This window comes from Heloderma suspectum, chromosome 2, assembly GCF_057233095.1.
Source record: "Heloderma suspectum isolate Gila_16-S chromosome 2, 16-S_ref, whole genome shotgun sequence".
NCBI lineage: Eukaryota > Metazoa > Chordata > Lepidosauria > Squamata > Helodermatidae > Heloderma > Heloderma suspectum.
This window is the reverse complement of record NC_139459.1, coordinates 72182732-72202463: the sequence shown is the minus strand read 5'-3', so window position 1 is coordinate 72202463 and position 19732 is coordinate 72182732. Positions and strand designations below refer to the sequence as shown.

The window sequence follows — 19732 nt, the reverse complement described above, 5'->3', positions numbered from 1 at the left end:
ATCGTTCCCATCTTGTCATTTAAAGCAGGGGGGGGGGGCAGAAGGTAGATCTTCAGATTTTTTGGATTTCAACTTCCAGAAGCCCCTGCCAACATGGCCAATCGTCAGGAATGCTTGGAGCTGAAGTCCCAAACATCTGAAGATCTACTTTCTGCCCACCCCTGATCTAAAGTATGTCTGCTTGGTTGTTTGAGATGGGTACCCATGTCTTTAAAAATAAAAAAGCAGCTTTGGGGATGGATTTTAAATGGAAGGTATTAAGTATCCCCTGCTGCCCTTCCTTCACTTAAATATGCTGCCTCTTGAGGTTCTTTCATTTAAAAAGTAGTAAGGGGAAAGATGCTCACAACTATCTGCCTTGCTTACTTTGTGCAATGGGGACAAATCAGAATTTTTTTTTTAATTAGCCATTTATTGCTCAGAACAAATCCTTGAGAGACGATTCTTTACAGCAGGAATGGGGAACATGTGGCCTTCCAGGTGTTGTTGGACTGCAGTTTCCATCATTCCTCATCATTGGCTATGTTGGCTAGGGCTGATAGGAGTTGCAGCCCACTAACATTGGGAGGACCACACATTTCCTTGACAGGTTTCTGTGACCAGACATGATCCCTATCTGCTCCTGGCAGGGGTGGAAGATGCCATGGCTTGCTGCCCCAGAGTTCTTAAAGCTATAGGCAAGGTTGTCTGGGTCTGGATCCTTTATAATTCCAACTCACCTCTGAAGAACTGGTCCTGTAAAGATCTATTGGTTTATAACTTGTAACAACAACAGCTTTAGCATCTGTATAGCACTTCAAGTGTTCAAAGTGCATCATGTATATTTTCTAGCTGTAATCCTTATAGCAGCCCTGTAAGGTAAGTCAGTATTCTCCATATTTCAGGCTACCTAGTGAGTTTACCTTGTAAAGCCATCTAGAGAGTTCATGCATGGCAGAGACGAGATTTGAAAAGTGGACTTTCTATATTTTCTTCTGCCTATAGCAGGAGGACTTTAGCTGTGTGCAGCTTCCCCTATTACTACAGTACAGCTAGAAGCAGCATATGTTGAACTTGTTCCTACAGATGCACTTTTTGGAGCCCTGACATCTCTCCTGGCATGCATTGTAGTGATGCTTTCCTTATATTCAAGTAACTAGTTGACACAAATAAAAAGTTTGCAACAAAGCAACGGCGTAACTGTAAATGTACAGTAGGTGGAGCTCTCTGCAAAGGATACTCAGCTTTCTGTTGAGTTACTGAAAATATTGCGGTGGATGGAGATTGCGCTATAACATTATAGGAGCATAGCGCTATAAGACTCATTTAAGTGGCATTTCACAATTTTAATTTTTTAAAATATATAGCCTGAAAGGTGTGTTAGTGCTACTTTAATGATCGATTTTTTAAAAGGGATAATAAAAATGGCATCCACCCCAAAATTTATACTGAATGCGCGCTGTGCAAAGATAGTTTCACCTGCCCAATAAGTCACTGTCCATGTCAGACCATTCCTCTTAAAAAAGATGGAAAGGTAGCACAAAGGGCATCTACATCTGTGGCTCAGTGATAGAGCCCATGCTTTACATGCAGAAGGTCCCAGGTTCAGTCCCCGGCATCTCCAGGTGGGGCTGGAAAACTCTTGCCTGAAATCCTGCTGCGTGTCAGTCAACAATACTGGGCTAGATGGACCACTGGTCTGACACGGTATAAGGCAGCTTCCTGTGTTGAGATTGCATCACCTGTCCGTCTGAAAGTTGGACTTCGTGCAGGAAGAAAAATGATGGAAGCAGCACTGAAAAAACACAAGAGGATTACAAATGGATGACATTGGCATGGTTCACACGCAATGGTAACCCAGAGTGCTAGTTCACGTTCCCGCTTGGCTTGGAACTCTGGCTCGTTTCTCCTCTGACAAGCTAGAGTTGGAACCCAGGGTAGTGTTGGGCAACTTGTAGCAACCTCCTGCTGCTGCTACTGCTGCTAGATAAGCCTGTAGTCTGAGACCTACTGATGTATGCATGGGTATATGCAGGAAGGGACAAGGGGATGCAGTCCCCCCCTCCCCGATAAACCATAATCTGCAAAGTAGCCCAGTGTTGTTATTCCTATTTTGCGGGGTGCGGGGGGGGGGAGCGGTTAGAGTAGCGTAGGGCTGAATCTACACATAGCAGTTTTACCGTTATCGTACTGCAATGATAACTATTGGTGCACCTGACACCAATGGGCCAATATAGTTATCACTGCAGTATGATAACGGTATAACTGCTATGTATAGATTCAGCCTTAGGCTATTTTGCAGGGTAGTCCAGTGTTGTTATACAGTCTCCTGCTGTGTTGGTGTTTTAGGAAAATGCAGATGGAGCTGTGAAGTTGATTATAGTAGCAGAGGGTGTTGTTTGTGTGTGTATAGTTCAAAGAGAACCTGCCATTTTTAGCTCTTGCAGGAGCCTTTCCCCATCTGTCTCTTAGTGCAGGACTTGGAGCTGAGACAGTGTGCCCCACAGCTCCTCAGAAGTTAGTGCTTTCTCATGTATTGTAGTAATAAATAACCCTGTTGTGAAGGTACCTGAATCTATTTTGTGTTGCCTACAGAGCAGAGTGTAGGAGTGAACTGCAAGCTGAGTAGGTTGTACTCCCCAATATTAATCATGTCATTCACCCCTGTAATGGTCCCAACGGCCATTACACTGGCGAGAGGAGTCAGGGAAAGAATTGAGGATTTCAGTTGCAGGTGAAAAGACATTGTTCAGACACCAGGTCTGCCCACTGAAAAACAGCAGAGAGGTAGAACCAGGGCTTTTCTACATGAGGCATTTATCGTGTGCTCATCGTTCCGTACTCATGGTGGTTTACGGGTTCTTTAGATGATGTCAGGACCCTCCAGTTTCACTTCTGTGTCTAACCAGAACTTTTGATGAGTTCTCAGAGTGAGGAAAATGCAGCATTTAATTGTGAATGCAAAAGAAAGCACTATTTCTACTTGTGTATTTGTATTATTCCATTATGCCACAGTGCCATCTAGAGGTTTCTCTCTGTATCCAGATATTGGAACTATCTTCATGGTGGATAAGGCAGGTTGCAATTCTGAGCACGAGGATTGGAATAAGGAGTACACTCCTTACTAAAGAGTAAGGATCCAGTCCTACATACACATACCTGGGAGTAAATCCCATTGAACTTGCTTCTGAGTAAACTTGCTTCTGAGTAAACATGTTTAGGATTGCACAGTAAGTTTGATGTAATCTTAAACATGTTTCCCCATTTGTAGATCTCTCTGTTCCTCCAGTTGTTTCCCTGCCTCACATAATTTCATGTACCATTTCAGTTACCTTTTCCCACTCCACAGGTCTCTATAGCCATGTCCAGGGCTGCCCCCAAGACATTTTGCTGCCTGAGGTAGAGCAGCAAATGGCACCTTCCCCACCAATCCCAGTCAAGTTGCATTCTCAAAGTAATACTCCCCTTCCCTGGCAATGAAAATACAATAATAATTAATACATTAAATAATTAATTAAATAATTAATAATTTGCTGCTGTTTCATGACATTCCAAATCAGTGGTCTGAGGCAGCTGCCTCAGGCTCTGAAATGTGTGTGTGCACATATGTGTCTTTAAAAGACCCTGTTTCCTAAGGAAACCCCTGTTTGTATAAAGAGATGTATGGACATGGGAGAGGAGGGCATTTGATTTCAGAAAAAAGCCTCAAGCAGAAAGATTCGAAGGAGGCAGCAGGAGGGAAGCACATGTGGGCAAAAGGCCAGATAGGCCAGGGGGATCAGATGGAGCAGAGATCATCACGGCTTCTGTACCTTTATTTTGGCAAGTGCCCTTTTTTCCCAGATGCATGAAAATCATCATCTTTCAAAATACATTTCTGTGCAATGGACTCTAGTCTGTGAAAGCTTATTGTGCTGCAGTATATTTGTGAGTCTTTAAGGTGCCGCAAAGCATTGTGGCTTTTGAACACAAAAAGAGCAAGAAGCCCCTATTCACCTTTCTCTAGCCTAGTGAAAACCCCTGATGCCAAGGAGGATTATGCACCTCTCCCCCCCATGGGGAGAGGTCCATACCCTACACCAAGACAAAGATCAATCACCTTGAACTCTGACCCTAGACACATGGTCAGGTCAATGGAAAAGGAGGAGCAGGGCTACTGTGGTTCATTGCTGTTCTCTGAGATTCTCAGTAATGGATCCCCATGAGGCCAAAAATGCTATTGGAAAACTGGGAGTTTCTCCATCAGACCAGTGATCAAGACAACCATGCTGGTTCCAATGAGAAGATGGGGGAGTCAGGCTCATATCCGGCCAGCTGAAGAGGTCAAGTCGTATTTGAAACTGAGGGGGAGCTTCAGAGAGGAGCTCCATGATTTCCTGTGCCTTCAGAGAGCAACTGGCCTCCAACTTGAGACCTGGGGTCAAAGGAAACATCCAGTGCGACCATCATGTACTTTTGATCTCATTGCTAAACTGAAAGCACTTCTTGTCAAAAACATAGCTGGATGTTTTCTGGCCACATGGATCATGCAAAAGTGGGTGTACTCCAGAAAGTTGGCTTGGATTCCTGCACTGAGCAGGGGGTTGGACTCGATGGCCTTGTTGGCCCCTTCCAATCCTACTATTCTGTGATTCTGTGATTCTATAAGTTGATTGCAGAGCCAAGGACCTCCAGACACACTCAAGCAAGCCAGGACAAGCCATATCCTCATACATTACCTTGCCCCAAATCCAGACACTGCTCCTCATTCAAACCCTTTTTATAAGCAAACCTGTTTTCCCCCATGGTAAGGGGCCTGGGGCAGCTTGGAGGAAGCAACAGATGAGGAAGGCATCTGGCAGTCGATTTGATTTGTGAGCAGCCAATGCACCTGCTTTTCCTCTTGTCAGGGCTTCCCTGCCTACCGTGGTGCAGGGCACAAGTGCAATTACCCAGTAGCAATTGGCTAGGCGAGTCTCTGCAGAGTCAGGCTTACTCTGAGAAAGCTGGGTGACAATGGTGTTATTAGACAATTCTAGACTCTGGACCTAATGAAAATAATGAGCAGATTGTGGAAAGGAAGGGGGCAGTCTCCCTTCTGGTTTAAAAGGCTGGTGCCTACACTTCCTATTGATCTGCTAAGGGAGTGAGTCCTTAACTCTCCTTGTAACTGTAAGGCTAGCTACTGAGTTCAGAGAGAAGAAGCAGGCTTGTATTAAGGAAGATGATGGCAATTGGGGAAGCTTTGAAGATCTAGGGCCCATGCCCAGGTGGCTATTCCTAACACCACTCATGACTGTAGCAGCACATGCTATCACCACAAATTACCACCACAAACTGCTGTACACTGCAGTTTTGCCCCTCCAGAAAAATTTCTGCGGATGCCCATGAATGTACAAGCTTGCAGTCCTCCCTGCATGAGCAAAATAGGATGTTATGCTTCAGCTGTATCTGTTTTGAACTCCAATCTCATAGGTCGCAAATTTGAGTGAAGGAACAACAGGGGAGGAAGGGTATGTTTTAAGGATGGATGGATTGTTTACCATCCGATCCGCGGAGTTGTCCGCTGGGGGGGGGGGAGGAAATCCGTTCCTCCCCCCCGGAATCCTCCGGAGCAGCTCCTCGATGATTCTGCAGAACCGCATGCCGGCTCTGGACTGCTTGTGATAAACGGCTGCAATTAGGTTAAAGTAAGGGCTTTACGTCCACAACTGGCATCCACTACGCCATTTGCGGCTGTATTCCTAAGAGCGATATGGTAATGGCGGCTGCCATTACCGTATTGCAAGCGGTCCGGAGCTGGCGTGCTGCTGTTCAGGAGGGAATCCTCGGGAGGTGGAGGTAAGTGATCCATTCTGCTGTGGATTCCGGAGGCTGGATTCAAAAGAATCTGGCCTCATTTGGGTCTGCTGCAGAATTCTCCACCATCCCTAGTTTGTTTCTTATCGCTGCTAAGGAGCAGGCAAGGCAAGCAGGACATAGGGTTGGACATAAACAAGTTGTTCTTTATTCACACATTTCTTCTTGTAGCTTTTATCTCTTTCTTCTTTTCTGTCCACTTTCCTCTGTTCTCCCACCCTCCCTTTTTTTCTACTAGGGCCCTCTTTGGGGGAGAAATCTTAGAAAGGACTACAGCTATAAGTTTACAAGGGATGTGTAACCTTTTCCATCTGGTTTTTTCCTATTAAAATCCCCTCTCCTCCAGCTGCTTTTTCTCCTGGAGGGAAAAATATAATGGACGGGTTTACATGATCATGGAGGGAAAATAAGCCATGCTGGCTGCGAGCTGCCTAATCAGCATAATTATTCTTGCTGGGCATGGGTGGTTGTAACATCTGAACCCGATGAGGGTCGATGGCTGGGATGGTTTACATGGTGGTTTGTAAAGCACCCCAGCCAGCCAGCCAGCCTGCCTTGCCGAGTTCAGACGTCATGACAACCTGCACGGGGCAAAGGTAATTATGCTTATCAGGTGGCTCATGAGTGGCACATGTGGGGAGAGAAAATAAGCTACCCTGGCATATTTTTCCTCTATGATCGTGCGAACCCAGTCAATGGGTCTCATATTAAAAAAGCAAACTGGAGATGATTTAGTGGGAAAAGAGCCAGGAGAGGAAGGCAGCGGAATAGCTCTGACAGTACTATTGGAATTATTAATAATTTTCTGAATTAGGATGATAATCAGAAATGGCTTGCTGGCATGAATAAAATATACGTTTATGTTATTCAAATTCTATTGTAGTTCTTATAATCAAGGAGAGAGAGACAAGGTTTTGGCAGGGGCTAGACAGAGTTGAATGAGGTTTGCATGGGAACCAATGCTACAATTGTTCATTCATTATGCTTTTGTCAGAATTGCAAAGATTTAGCTGATGTGAACCTCAAACCTGATTAAAAATTGTAAATTGCCACTCTACTGAAGCATTTTATAAGAAATAAAGAATTTAGATGTAGCTGGAACTAACATAAGCAGAATGGTGATTCATTATCACAACAATGCGAAAAAATCAAAATGATCTGTTCAGAAACTCAAGGTAATCTTCTTGCTCTTTGGGTAGTGCTTTTCATTTCCATTTGCTTATAACTGCAAAGGGTGAAGATGGATGGTGGATTAGATTTAGTGAAAAATTTAGTCCTTGAAAATGCCTAGTTTTGTTAACCAGTCTTACTGGAGCAGCTCTGCTGTAACACAGTATCATAGGGCACAAAAACATTTCTTATTCGACATATACAGGATTTTAATGTATTGTAGAATAAAGTGATCCCCTTCATGGATCACTGCCTTGTTGTGGCGAAGGGGCTTGCGTAACTCAGTGAAGCCATAAGCTATGCCGTGCAGGGCCACCCAAGACGGACAGGTCATGGCAGAGAGTTCTGACAAAATGTGGTCCACTGAAGAAGGAAATGGCAACTAGGGATGTCAGAGAATTTCTCCACGAATCTTGGGGAGGCTGAATGCCAGCGCATTCAGCCCCCTGAAATTGGTGGAGAAACGGTCTGCCCCCCCCGCCCCCCCCGGGATGGGACTTAGCTTGGTCGAATGTCCCTGGCGGCGGCGGCTCCGGCGGTGGTGCGGCGGCGGCTGGTCTTCCGACCGGCTGCCGCCGCCGCCATTTCTAAGTAAAAACAAAAACAAAAATCAAGCAAACGTGATAGGCTACGTAAAGATTTATGTAGCCTGTCATGGCTGGCTTTTAAAAAAACACCATGATAGGCTACGTAAATGTTTACGTAGCCTATCACGGCTGACTTTGAAAAAAAAAAAAAGCACGTATGCAAATAAGGAACATTTGCGTTCCTTATTTTGGCACATGTAGTCTACGTAAACATTTACGTAGATAGCGTTGCCCTTATTTTCGTCGTAGTCTACGTAAATGTTTACGTAGACTACATGTGCCAAAATAAGGAATGCAAATGGTGGCGCCCATGGGCGCCGCCATTTGCATACGCGCTTTAAAAAATTTTTTTTTAAGCCAGCCGTGATAGGCTACGGCCGCCGCCATTTGCGTCCCGGCAGGACTAGAGGATTCGCAGCCGGAGGGACGGGGCACCTCCCCCCCGGCCAGAATTTCGGCAGGGAGGGACGGGGCGCCTCCCCCCCGGCCAGAATTTTGGGGGGAGGGACGGAGCGCCTCCCCCCCACCGCGAAGCAAGCTTCGGGATCAGGTAAGGGACTTTCATCCATCCCTAATGGCAACCCACTCCAGTATTCTTGCCAAGAAAACCCCATGGAACGTATCACAAGGCTAAAAGATATGGTGCCGGAAGATGAGCCCTTCAGGTCGGAAGGTGTCCAATATACTACTGGGGAAGAGCAGAGGGAATTTCCAAGTAGCTCCAGAAAGGGTGAAGCGGCTGGGCCAAAGCCGAAAGGACACTCAGCTGTGGATGTGTCTGATGGTGAAAAGAAAGTCCGATGCTGTAAAGAACAATATCGTTTAGGAACCTGTAATGTAAGATCAATGAATCAAGGTAAGCTGGAGGTGGTCAAACATGAGATGGCAAGATTGAACATTGACATCTTGGGAATCAGCAAACTAAAATGGACAAGCATGGGCGAATTTAATTCAGGTGACCATCATACTATGGGCAAGAATCCCTTAGAAGAAATGGAATAGCACTCATAGTCAACAAAAGGGTGGGAAAAGCAGTACTGGGGTACAATCTCAAAAACGATAGAATGATCTCAGTACGAATCCAAGGCAAACCATTCAACATCACAGTAATTCAAGTCTATGCCCCAATCACTGAGGCTGAAGAAGCTGAGGTTGATCGGTTCTATGAAGACCTACAACACCTTCTAGAACTAACACCAAAAAAAGATATCCTTTTCATCATAGGGGATTGGAATGCTAAAGTAGGAAGTCAAGAAATCACTGGGATAACAGGCAAGCATGGCCTTGGTGTACAAAATGAAGCAGGACAAAGGCTAATAGAGTTTTGCCAAGAGAACACGCTGATCATAGCAAACACTCTTTTCCTACAGCACAAGAGGTGACTCTACCCATGGACATCACCAGATGGTCAATATCGAAATCAGATTGATTATGTCCTTTGCAGCCAAAGATGGAGAAGCTCTATGCAGTCAGTAAAAACAAGACCTGGAGCTGACTGTGGCTCAGATCATGAGCTGCGTCTTGCAAAATTTCAGCTTAAATTGAAGAACGTAGGGAAAACCACTAAACCGTTCTGGTATGACCTAAATTATATCCCTTATGAATATACAGTGGAGGTGAGGAATAGATTTAAGGGATTGGACCTGATAGACAGAGTGCCTGAGGAACTATGGACAGAGGTCCGTAACATTGTTCAGGAGGCAGCAACTCAATCCATCCCAAAGAAAAAGAAATGCAAGAAAGCCAAGTGGCTGTCTGATGAGGCTTTACAAGTAGCTGAGGAAAGAAGGGAAGCGAAAAGCAAGGGAGAAAGGGGAAGATATATCCAACTGAGTGCAGAGTTCCAGAGAATAGCAAGGAGAGACAAGAAGGCCTTCTTAAATGAACAATGCAAAGAAATCGAGGAAAACAATAGAATGGGAAAGACTAGAGATCTTTTCAAGAAAATCAGAGATCTCAAGGGAATGTTTCATGCAAAGATGGGCATGATAAGGGACAAAGAAGGCAGGGACCTAACAGAAGGAGATGAGATTACGGAGAGGTGGAAAGAATACACAGAAGAACTATACAGGAAAGATCTTAATGTCCCTAATAGCCATGATAGTGCAGTCACTGAACTTGAGCCGGACATCCTAGAGAGTGAAATCAAGTGGGCCTTAGGAAGCATTATTAACAACAAAGCTAGCGGAGATGACAGTATTCCAGCTGAGCTATTTAAAATCCTAAAAGATGATGCTGTTAAAGTGCTGCACTCAATATGCCAACAAATCTGGAACACTCAACAGTGGCCACAAGACTGGAAAAGGTCAGTTTATGTTCCAATTCCAAAGAAGGGCAGTGCCAAAGATTGTTCAAACTACCGTACAATTGTGCTCATTTCACATGCCAGCAAGGTTATGCTCAAAATCCCACAAGCTAGGCTTCAGCAGTATGTGAACCGAGAACTACCGGAAGTACAAGCTGGGCTTCGAAGAGGCAGAGGAACTAGAGACCAAATCGCCAACATTCGCTGCATCATGGAGAAAGCAAGAGAATTCCAGAAAAACGTCTATTTCTGCTTCATTGACTACACTAAAGCCTTTGATTGTGTGGATCACAACAAACTGTGGCAAATTCTTAAAGAAATGGGAGTACCAGACCACCTTACCTGTCTCCTGAGAAACCTGTACAAGGGTCAAGAAACAACAGTAAGAACCGGACATAGAACAACCGAGTGGTTCAAAATTGGGAAAGGAGTATGACAAGGCTGCATATTGTCGCCCTGCTTATTTAACTTATATCCAGAGTACTTCATGAGAAACGCCAGGTTGGATGAATCACAGGTTGGAATTAAGATTGCCGGGAGAATTATCAACAACCTCAGATATGCAGATGATACCACCCTAATGGCAGAAAGCGAAGAGGATCTCAAGAGCCTCTTGTTGAGGGTGAAAGAGGAGAGTGCAAAAGCTGGTTTGAAACTCAACATTAAAAAAACGAAGATCATGGCATCTGGCCCCATCACTTCCTGGCATATAGAAGGGGAAGAAATGGCAGCAGTGACAGATTTTACTTTCTTGGGCTCCAAGATCACCGCAGACGGTGACTGTAGCCATGAAATTAAAAGACGCTTGCTCCTTGGGAGGAAAGCTATGGCAAACCTAGACAGCATAGTAAGAAGCAGAGACATCGCCTTGCCAACAAAGGTCCGCCTGATCAAAGCTATGGTTTTCCCATTAGCAACGTATGGCTGTGAGAGCTGGACTATAAGGAAGGCTGAGCACCGAAGAATTGATGCTTTCGAACTGTGGTGCTGGAGAAGACTCTTACGAGTGCCCTGGACTGCAAGGAGGTCAAATCAGTCCATCCTAAAGGAAATCAACCCTGAGTGCTCATTGGAAGGACAGATACTGAAGCTGAAGCTCAAATATTTTGACCACCTAATGCGAAGAGAAAACTCACTGGAAAAGACCCTGATGCTGGGACCTCTGGATGACTGGAGGACCTCCAGATCAAAAGGAGAAGGGGATGGCAGAGGATGAGATGGCTCAATAGCATCACCAATGCAATGAATATGGACTTGAGCACACTCCGGGAGAGAGCGGAGGACAGGAAGGCCTGGCGTGCTATGGTCCATGGGGTCACAAAGAGTCGGACACGACTTAATGACTGAACATCAACAAGAATAAAGTGATAAAAAATCTCGCTTTCGCTTTTATGTTGTCAGTGAGATGTTAAGTATGGAAGCTTGCTACTACAAGAGGTGTGAGTGTGCTGTAACGTGCCCAAGATATTGAAGGAAGAATATGGGAATGTTTTAGGAATATGTTAAATGCAATGCTTTGGTCAGCTTTGAACATGTCACAACAAAAGAACACACCAGAAATAGAATATACTGAGGAAAAACATACGCTGGCCCAGTTCAGATGTAACAAGAAACCATGATTTTCCTGTATGTGAATTAGCCTGCATGAGCCGCATTTGAGAACATATTCTGATCTAAAACCACATTTTAATCTTGGTTTGTTCTCGCTAACTAGAGTTTAATAAACCACAGTTCCCACATTGAGATGTCTCAAGGAAATGTGGGTATTTTAAAAATGGAGGTCTTTGATCTCTTCCTCTGAAAGAGGATGGGATGGAGATGGGAAGGAGGAGCATGTGAACCTGAGTCTCATTCATGTATTGGGGAACCCATGATTTCTTGTTACATCTGAACTGGCTGGTTCTAGAACAAGTATGTGAAGAGACTTAGAAGACTGAAGTGTTTTCTTTTATAGTCTGTGATTCATCATAACACCTAGGAGAGGGCAAGGAGAGTTTGCACTTGTCTTCATAATTGACAGTACTTCCCTAGGGAAGCCCACTGTTCATGGAGTGACAAACATAACTTTACAACAAACTGTCATCTCATCACTTAAGGTCACAATGCAAAAGAAACATGTTCTATTTCATCATTCCCTCTAATGGATGAGTGCCTATCAATTTGGAAATAAAATGGGGCCACCCAAAAACAAGATAGTGGCTATTACACACTCGGACTCCTTAGCTATGCAGAATATAAGTTTATGAATAAATTTGTTTTTAAAAACACAAAACTACATACAAGAGTCTGTGAGCTTCCAGGAGATACAGAATACTACTGGCAGGTGAGCTTAGAGGAGGAGGAAAAGGTGTCTAAACAAACCTGAACTTAGGCAGATGGTTGGGACAGAGAATGTTAAAGTCTCAGTGAAAAACGTGTGTGTCTATGGGGGGAGGGGAAGGGGCAATGGAGAACAGGGAGAGAGAATTGACTCGCTCAAGCTTCTGACAGCTTACAGTAAGAAACGTGGAGCAGGCAGCAGGGTGTGTGTGTGTGTGTGTGTCAGAGAGAGAGAGAGAGAGAGAGATTACCGGGGGTGTGGGGGGGGGAGATATGTAGTATGAGGTTAAAGAAACCTCCCCTCTTCACTATACCGAGATGGTTCAAAAGGATAGGAAAATGAAAAGGACAACTTTCCCCTTTTCCACTCTCTGCAACTGAATGCTGCCACCTGCTGTATAATGATAAAATCCTCAGTTTTAGGGATAAAATCCTTCTAACACAACAAGGGAAGTCCTTGGGGGTTATGTTGGAGAAAAAAAGATGACTCCCTTCCCCATTTCTGAATCTTCCATTCCCCTCCGAAGCTTGAACAAAACTACAAGGCCCCTGTTCCAGGCATTCTGGAGCCCTGAACAAGAGTGTGCCTCTTAGGAGTGGAGGTACACTGCCAGGGTTAGCTGTATCATTAGGCAGAATGAGGTGGCCACCTCAGGTTGCAGATGCAGCAGGGTAGAGGCATCCCCCCGGCCATTCCTCCACTGTAACCATCCTGCTGAGTCAGTACTGGCGAAGCTTGTTTGTTGCTGGCTTTGATTCCCGCCCCCCCCCCCCCGCAATTAGTCTGCTACCCTCAGTTGCAGTGTGGAGAAGGCTTTTACACCAATGGCCCAGCAAGCACCTTCCAAGGTTGAGGGGATAGAGATAAGAAAAATCTACAGTAATTCTACAGTAGAGGGAACTTCCAGGTTCACAATGGATGATAAAGAGAGAAAATCCTGTCTCTTCTAGGGCTGTGCAGGTACCCCCTGATCTCACTTGGAAGCCGCTTTGCGGCTTCAGAGGCTGGCCCGATTCGGCTCGGGTTGATTCAGGGTCCCCCCGACCCAACTCAGCCCTGAACCCGAAGCAGGATTTGGATGCTGAACCCCACTTCAGGTCCCCCTGACACCCCCACGCATCTCCCCAGCTCCTTAGCTTGCCGCCACCTTCTCCTCCTCTGTGGCTAACACCACCACCTTTGTCGCCTCCATCGCCTCCGCCACCTCTGCTGCTGCCTTCTCACCGCCGCTGCCTTCTCCTTGCCACCGCCTTCGCCGCCGCTGCCTTCTCCTCGCCACCGCCTTCTCCGCCGCTGCCGTCTCTGCTTTCGCCACCACCTTCTCCTCCTTCACCGCCTTCTCCTCGCCGCTGCCGTCTCCACCTTTGCCAGGTCCTGAGGCCTGGACGCGCACCGACTCTTATTGCAGGGAGTCGCCATTTTTAAAATGGCAACCCCCTGGAAGTTGCCATTTTTAAAATAGCGACTCCCTGCAATAAGAGTCGGAGCACGTCCAGGCCTCAGGACCTGGCAGCGGTGGCAGCGGTAGTGATAACGGCGGTAGCAGAGGAGGAGAAGGCGGTGGTGGTGATGATGGCAGTGGCAGTGGAGATGACGGCAATGACAGCAGAGGAGGAGAAGGCAGTGGTGGAGATGACGGCAGCAGCAGTGGAGACAACGGCGATGACGGCAGCAGAGGAGAAAGAGGAGGAGAAGGGGCTGTGATGATGGCGGTGGAGGTGGAGGATGAGGAGAAGGCAGTGGTAGTGATGGCGGCAGCAGCAGTGGCATTGGGGGCGATGGAGGTGGCGGCGGAGGAGTTGGGCGGCTCAGGTAAGGACCTGGAGGTGCTGGTGTGGCTGGACCAGGAGTGCCAAAGTTCCGAAGCACACCGAGCGCTTCAGAAAGCCCCCAACCCACTCTGGGTTGCTTCGTGCTCTCGCCGCTTTGCCTCAGATGGGGCTCAAAGTGTCCTGAAGCAGCCCGCTTTGACTCAGGGTTCAGGCCTCGGGCTGTAGTGGTGCACAGCCCTAGTCTCTTCTGCTCTTTTGTTTGGGAGTGGGCAGACAACATGTTGTTGCCTGGACAAAGCAACATATTAAAATCCTAGGCTTCCAATTTTAATAGAAATGCTATTGTTTTCTATAGGTGGCTCTCACTTCTGTAAGAGGAAAAAAGGGAGGGTCTAAAGAAACCAGATGTTTGGCAGACTGTATGAGTGTATCAGTTTAATCTATGGCTGGGAGCAGTTGAGACATGAAATATCAGGGTGTCAGCTGGGAAATAAAAAAGGAAAATGGAGGGTGGGGGAATAAGAAGGGGATTGGCCTATTTATAGTGAGTATCCTGGAGGGTAGGATGAGGTTGTGCCTGCTCAGTCTGCTGTCCAGGTGCTGTTGATGGGCAGCTTCTAAGACCCCTGCTCTCCCTTCTTATTGACTGCTTTGACAGCCCGTTGAGTAGAGGACTGCCCTCTGTAAATTAGGACACATGGTCACCCTAGAAGATAGAAATGTAAATTACAATGAGAACTGGAACAGCTGTATTCATTTCCAGAATAGATGATGATGATGATTAGCATACAATTTTTTAGGTACTGTAAAATATGTGTACAATGGCACAGGCCCTGCCCTCATTGTTACCATCTAAAAGACACACTACAAAAGGGGAAGAAGTGTGGCGAGAGATGTAGCTAAGCAAATTCAGGGTGCCAAAACTTTCCAGTTACACAATGACTGGGTAAAATGGCCGCTGAGGAAACCATTTTGGGAGAGGAGGAGCCAAATGGCAGTTGGTCACAGCTGAGCTAATGAGTGGGCTGTGCTGTCTCTCAGTTGCAGCCATAATATAATATAGCATGATTTTCCCATAGTGGCATATAATTAAAAATGGATCCACATGCAGTTTCAGTACATTTATGTGTGTGCACGTATGGTTGAGAGAGGAGGAAGGATAATGTTTATTCCAGCTTCACAGTCTTGCGGGTTAAGTTGCTCTCTTGCCATAGCTGGCTTGACTAGCTTCTTCCTTCTGTGCATTTTTAACTAAAGACAATGGTTGAACGGAGCCACAGTCAGTGTTCTGATGACTATAGAGAAATGTACGGCTTTGTTATTTCTATATGATGAAAAATCCTCAACAAATACTGCAGCATCTGTGAGAGCCTGTTGTAAAACAGAGAAGCTGGAATACTGTAATTGATGGAGGTTATGGTAAGGGGGCCCCTTCATGGATCACTGCCTTGTTGTGGCGAAGGGGCTTGCATAACTCAGTGAAGCCATAAGCTATGCCGTGCAGGGCCACCCAAGACGGACAGGTCATGGCAGAGAGTTCTGACAAAATGTGGTCCACTGGAGAAGGAAATGGCAACCCACTCCAGTATTCTTGCCAAGAAAACCCCATGGAACGTATCACAAGGCTAAAAGAGATGATGCCGGAAGATGAGCCCCTCAGGTCGGAAGGTGTCCAATATGCTACTGGGGAAGAGCAGAGGGTATTTCCAAGTAGCGCCAGAAAGAGTGAAGCGGCTGGGCCAAAGCCGAAAGGACACTCAGCTGTGGATGTGTCTGGTGGTGAAAAGAAAATCCGATGCTGTAAAGAACAATATTGTTTAGGAACCTGGAATGTCAGATCAATGAATCAAGGTAAGCTGGAGGTGGTCAAACAGGAGATGGCAAGATTGAACATCGACATCTTGGGAATCAGTGAACTAAAATGGACAGGCATGGGCGAATTTAATTCAGGTGACCATCAGATCTACTATTGTGGGCAAGAATCCCTTAGAAGAAATGGAGTAGCACTCATAGTCAACAAAAGGGTGGGAAAAGCAGTACTGGGGTACAATCTTAAAAACGATAGAATGATCTCAGTACGAATCCAAGGCAAACCATTCAACATCACAGTAATTCAAGTCTATGCCCCAACCACTGGTGCCGAAGAAGCTGAGGTTGATCGGTTCTATGAAGACCTACAACACCTTCTAGAACTAACACCAAAAAAAGACGTCCTCTTCATCATAGGGGATTGGAATGCTAAAGTAGGAAGTCAAGAAATCACCGGGATAACAGGCAAGCATGGCCTTGGTGTACAAAATGAAGCAGGACAAAAGCTAATAGAGTTTTGCCAAGAGAACACGCTGATCATAGCAAACACTCTTTTCCAACAGCACAAGAGGCGACTCTACACATGGACATCACCAGATGGTCAATATCGAAATCAGATTGATTATGTCCTTTGCAGCCAAAGATGGAGAAGCTCCATACAGTCAGTAAAAACAAGACCTGGAGCTGACTGTGGCTCAGATCATGAGCTGCTTCTTGCAAAATTTCGGCTTAAATTGAAGAACGTCGGGAAAACCACTAAACCGTTCAGGTATGACCTAAATCATATCCCTGATGAATATACAGTGGAGGTGAGGAATAGTTTTCAGGGATTAGACCTGATAGACAGAGTGCCTGAGGAACTATGGACGGAGGTCCGTAACATTGTTCAGGAGGCAGCAACGAAATCCATCCCAAAGAAAAAGAAATGCAAGAAAGCCAAGTGGCTGTCTGATGAGGCTTTACAAGTAGCTCATGAAAGAAGGGAAGCGAAAAGCAAGGGAGAAAGGGGAAGATATACCCAACTGAATGCAGAGTTCCAGAGAATAGCAAGGAGAGACAAGAAGGCCTTCTTAAGTGAACAATGCAAAGAAATCGAGGAAAACAACAGAATGGGAAAGACTAGAGATCTCTTCAAGAAAATCGGAGATCTCAAGGGAACGTTTTGTGCAAAGATGGGCATGATAAAGGACAAAGAAGGCAGGGACCTCACAGAAGCAGATGAGATTAAGAAGAGGTGGCAAGAATACACAGAAGAACTATACAGGAAAGATCTGAATGTCCCTGATAGCCATGATAGTGTGGTCACTGAACTTGAGCCGGACATCCTAGACAGTGAAGTCAAGTGGGCCTTAGGAAGCATTAGTAACAATAAAGCTAGCGGAGATGACAGTATTCTAGCCGAGCTATTTAAAATCCTAAAAGATGATGCTGTTAAAGTGCTGCATTCAATATGCCAACAAATCTGGAACACTCAACAGTGGCCACAAGACTGGAAAAGGTCAGTTTACATTCCAATTCCAAAGAAGGGCAACGCCAAAGAGTGTTCAAACTACCGCACCATTGCGCTCATTTCACATGCCAGCAAGGTGATGCTCAAAATCCTACAAGCTAGGCTTCAGCAGTATGCGAACCGAGAACTACCGGAAGTACAAGCTGGGTTTCGAAGAGGCAGAGGAACTAGAGATCAAATCGCCAACATTCGCTGCATCATGGAGAAAGCAAGAGAATTCCAGAAAAACGTCTATTTCTGCTTCATTGACTACGCTAAAGCCTTTGATTGTGTGGATCACAACAAACTGTGGCAAATTCTTAAAGTGATGGGAGTACCAGACCACCTTACCTGTCTCCTGAGAAACCTGTACGAGGGTCAAGAAGCAACAGTAAGAACCAGACATGGAACAACCGATTGGTTCAAAATTGGGAAAGGAGTACGACAAGGCTGCATATTGTCACCCTGCTTATTTAACTTATATGCAGAGTACATCATGAGAAATGCCGGGTTGGATGAATCAGAGGTCGGAATTAAGATTGCTGGGAGAATTATCAACAACCTCCGATATGCAGATGATACCACCCTAATGGCAGAAAGCGAAGAGGATCTCAAGAGCCTCTTGTTGAGGGTGAAAGAGGAGAGTGCAAAAGCTGGTTTGAAACTCAACATTAAAAAAACGAAGATCATGGCATCTGGCCCCATCACTTCCTGGCATATAGAAGGGGAAGAAATGGAAGCAGTGACAGATTTTACTTTCTTGGGCTCCAAGATCACTGCAGACGGTGACTGTAGCCATGAAATTAAAAGACGCTTGCTCCTTGGGAGGAAAGCTATGGCCAACCTAGACAGCATAGTAAGAAGCAGAGACATCACCTTGCCGACAAAGGTCCGTCTAATCAAAGCTATGGTTTTCCCAGTAGTAATGTATGGCTGTGAGAGCTGGACTATAAGGAAGGCTGAGTGCCGAAGAATTGATGCTTTCGAACTGTGGTGCTGGAGAAGACTCTTACGAGTGCCCTGGACTGCAAGGAGGTCAAATCAGTCCATCCTAAAGGAAATCAACCCTGAGTGCTCATTGGAAGGACAGATAATGAAGCTGAAGCTCCAATATTTTGGCCACCTAATGCGAAGAGAAAACTCCCTGGAAAAGACCCTGATGCTGGGAAAGACTGAAGGCAAAAGGAGAAGGGGACGGCAGAGGATGAGATGGCTAGATAGCATCACCGATGCAATGAATATGAACTTGAGCACGCTCCGGGAGAGAGCGCAGGACAGGAAGGCCTGGCGTGCTATGGTCCATGGGGTCACGAAGAGTCGGACACGACTGAACGACTGAACAACAACAACATGGTAAGGGGGAGCTTCTTGGATGTTAGCCCACACCTCTCATGCCAACCTTCCAGCTGCTGGGCCCTATAGTGTCTCTGCCTGATGATAAAGGCTTTTCTCCAAGTGTGCCCAGAAAAAGAAAATGGGTAGCACATATGACCTTCCTTAGGAAGTCCACACTTCAACCAAAACATTTCCTCAGAAATACTATTATTTTAGTAGGAAGTAATTTATCTAAGCTAAGATAGGGACATCTGGTGGGAAGCTGTTTGTAAAGATATTGCATTGCCTAGGTAGGACTGAATGTGATGATGTTATAAACTTTTTTATATATAATACATTTATATAGAATGCATTATACATTTTGTTTTATTTTCCTGAGTGAAACTGTTTCTCTAACAGAAATAGAAATATGTGAAATAATTTTTTAAGGCTGTTGATTTAATTATGATTTTTAACTGAGTAGGGGGTCAGCATTTGTTAAAATTTAAATGCATTTTAAAAAAATGTGCAAGATTGCTTCTTGACGGACATAAAATATTCTTATAATAGCCTTTTTATTTTATGTATTCTGGTAATGATTGCATACATCATATTTATTCTCAATCCTTTTTCTTTATTTGGTTCTGATGAAATTTATAAACTATAGGCAGAATGCCTGCTGTAATAATAATACATTTTAAAAAGACAAGGTATCAGCTGTTAAAACATATGGCTCCGTTTCATCACAACAGTGTTCATTATTTATCAACTTTAGCACTTGTCATCACAGTTTAAGTGTCTTGTCCTCATCTTCGTTCTCCTGGATGTCCTACCACTAATGTAAATAATGGCAATGATAGTGCCCCTCATTTTTAGGATGGGTAATTTATGAGCTAGGATCTGTTGCTTGCTCCTAGGACCTTCTCTGCCTTGCAAATTTAAGTACATTTACCATGAAGTAAGACCCACGGAACACAGTGGGATTTGTTTCTAAGTAAACATGCATAGGATTGTGCTGTAAGGCTGTAATCCTAAGCATACCTACTAGAGAGTAAGTCCTGTTGAACTCAGTAGGGGGGTTACTTCTAAACAACCATATTTAGGATGATGCTGTAAGCCCTTAGATAACAGCAGCTTAGGACCAGCTAG

At 45.2% G+C, this 19732-nt stretch overlaps 1 protein-coding gene across 1 annotated transcript in view; it reads left to right on the top strand.

Annotated features, from left to right (window-relative positions):
* The window catches only part of TMEM232 (transmembrane protein 232), a 195490-nt gene that overhangs the window by 1135 nt on the left and 174623 nt on the right, over positions 1-19732 (top strand). The window lies entirely within an intron of this gene.